We start from the raw sequence: 3,380 nt of genomic DNA, 5'->3' as shown, positions 1-3,380 counted from the left end.
TAATCTCAACAATACTAATCCTGCTGGTGCACTCAACTAAATATAGTAAAATTAGAAACGCTGTGCATTATCAAAGCTTAGAAATTGTTTCATAACTGAATTACATGTTCATTCAGTAAGTATTTCAACCCAGAGCACATAGTTCTGGGTAGTAAGTATGGGGTCAAAGAAAAAGAAAATCTGCATTGTGTGCTTATTCCGCCATTGAATATCTTTACAGAGAATGCTCTATTATGGTTTCTGTTCTCTGATTAGGAAGCCTGTCTTTTCAGTTCAAAAGCCCCCTGCGATTTGAAAGTGCAAGAAAAGCGTACACTGGTGAAGTGACTTGCCGGACCATTGAAGTTCAATTTAAGCATGGAAAGCATCTCTGGGGAGAGGGAAGCTGTTCTAGTCTGTGAAGATATCTATATACCCTGAGCTGGTGGGACGTACCAGGAAGTGATGGCAGAACCACGGGGTATCTTTGATTCACAATAAGATACTGCTTCTTTTAGAATGAAAAGCCACCTGTTGTTTGTCAAAAGGTACTACTTACTGATTATTACTTTACATATTAATGCAAAGAACCCTTGGAAGTAGTCTCCTGTGCAGCTGTTGAAAGTCAGTCTTTCACCTGTCTCCAATAGGGCAAACTTGAAAAAAAAATGTTTTGTACAGCCAGTAGAGAATGCTTCTTTCTTTAAAGAAATCGGAGCTGTCTGCTGGGGGCAATAAAGAGGGAGGATATGGGGAGTATTGAGTTGCTTATTGCCAAGCACAGAAAAATGCTAATAAGATCCATGCTGAGAAAAGCTCTCACTCATTGGGGTGCATCATTGCAGACATTAAGCTGAGACTGTGAATTGCTGTTAGCCAAAACTCGAGAAAGGCTAAGGAGCATTGTGCCAAGAAGTATCTCCAGTCACCCTGTGAATTGCTGTCAGGGGGCATGAGGTTTGCTATATTGTTTTTGAAATAATTTGCATAGCAAAAATTGTCTGGTGAACTTGGTAAATCTATCAGTACATCAATATATATGATATGTATTTGCTAAGTTTTTTTGCTGAAAACTTAAAGAATAATTATATAATTTAATTAATAATCAAATACATAAACGCAGGCACTTTAAATAAATACATCATAATCTACTGTTTGTTAGGTTCTGAATCTCAATGAAATGAGATTGATAGGAGACCAAAGAAAATCTGAACAGAGCCGCTTACTGACTTTTCAAAGGATCTTTTGTGTAAGACCATAAAGAAAATCCATCCCCCCTCATTTTTTGACAGTATGGCAACATATATCATCCATAACTATGGCAATTTGCAAACAGGTAAACCCTCAATCTTTTTTATGAGAAATGAAGCAGATAATAAAATGGAGTGTCCTATTCCAAAGTAACTGGACTGAATGCTGATAGTTGTTTGATTCTTCTTATTTTAACACGGCCACTTGGCTTATGTATTTCTGCTCAATTGCAGTGTAAGAGAGTACAAAGCGATCAATGAAATGCTGGAGGAAATTGAGCACAGAGGATTTCCTGATGTTGCTTAAAAAGCACAGGTTAAGATGTGCTAATGAACACAGTTCATTTTAATTGCCAATAACTATTGGGATTATCTGATAAACATGAAAAACATTTTCCCTTTTCTATATAAAATCCTGATGTAAAATATTCCTACTAGTGCAGTCAGGTAGAAATTAATAGAGAGGTAGTTTAGGGTAATAAAACTTAGGGAAGTCTGAATTATATTCTCTTCTTTTGCTAATTAGCTTCCCTTGGGACAATGACTTCCCTTGCTTTTGCCTCACTTAAAAAAAAAAAATGAGTCTGCACCATTCATTAAAATTTCAGACTTACGTGTAGATTTTATGTACAGTCAGGGAATTAAGTGTCTCCCTCACCCATTTGATAGTTCAGAAATAGAAGGAGTGCTCTAAGATTTCTCAGTGTGTGGGTGTGTGCCTGTGTGTACACGACAGAGAAGAGAGAGAGAGAGATAAATCTAGATATGTCCTATCTGTGAACATTTCCTGTTAATTAATGTTGGGTTTTTTAGTTCTCAGCTATATCACTTTCCTCCATGTGTTCCATACCAATTAAAAAACCTGCTTAGCAGTCAGATAGGAAATGTGGCTTTGCTCAAAAACAAATTTTAACTTCCAATACTCCATCTTAAATTTAAAAACAATTCCTGTCCATTTTTTTTTTTTTTTTGAGAGAGAGAGAGAGAAGGAGAGAGAGAATGAGTGAGGAAGAGGGGCAGAGGAAGAGGGAGAGAGAGAATCTTAAGCAGACTCCACACTCAGCATGGAGCTGATGTGGGTTTCCATCTTATGACCGTTGAGATGGTGACCTGAACTGAAATCAAGAGCCAAAGTTTAATCAACTGAGCCACCCAGGTGCCCCCCAATACTCTATCATAAACTTAACTAATCTTAAAACTGCTGACCTTCATGTTTACAAAAGAAAATTTTCACTGGGCACATGTTAAAAATGGCAAATGGAACTTTACTCAGGATCACTGCACTAGGGCAGAGATTGAATTCAATTCCACTGAAATAAAAGGTAGCAGTTTGTCTGTTTGTTTGTTTAACCTGGTATGACAAAACAAAAGCGCAAAACCTCTGATGGTTACGGGGGGGGGGGGGGGGGGGGGGGAGGTGGATGGGTATGCATTAAATAGGTGATGGGGATTAGGGAGTGACCCTGTTGTATGGAGGTGTAGAACCAGTACATTGTACACCTGCATTAATATTATACTGTATGTTAACTAACGAATTTAAATAAAAACTTAAAAAATAAAATTGTGGGTTTTAAGCTGCAAACAGTAAATAAGAAAAAAAAATTAAAATCTGGATGAGCTAATGGAGAAGAGGTATAGGACTTCATGGGGAAGGATGGTCAATATCATGAGCCATCTATCTGTGTTTCCTAATTGTCACTTATCTAGTGAGGCTCCTATCATCCCACAGAGACTGGGAAACAGGGTTCCTATCTTTCTTGATGGTCACATTTCAAAGGGATTGATCCTGGGTCATTGAGAAAAATGTTCCTACGCTGAAGAAGATTTGGGTCTCAGAGGGGCAGAGAAAGAATGTACAACTGCATGTTTTCTAAAGTAAATGTTCTAAGAAAGGGAGTTCAGAGGCCTAAATTCAGGAAGAAGCATACCTAAAGTTTAGTCAAGCTGAGAATAGTAAAGCCATCTTGCTCACACCACAGGTAGAAGACTGACCTTAAATGGTTATTAAATTCAGGCAACAAAGGAACAAACTCTCATCCAATCTCTCTCTCTCTCCGCCCCCACCCCACCTCTCTCTCTCTCTCTCTCTCTCTCTCACTCACTCACATACACACACACACACACACACACACACACACACACACACACTCA

This window comes from Panthera pardus, unplaced genomic scaffold (assembly GCF_024362965.1).
Source record: "Panthera pardus isolate Hobbes unplaced genomic scaffold, ASM2436296v1 HiC_scaffold_16, whole genome shotgun sequence".
Classification (NCBI taxonomy): domain Eukaryota; kingdom Metazoa; phylum Chordata; class Mammalia; order Carnivora; family Felidae; genus Panthera; species Panthera pardus.
Note: the sequence above shows the minus strand (reverse complement) of the source record.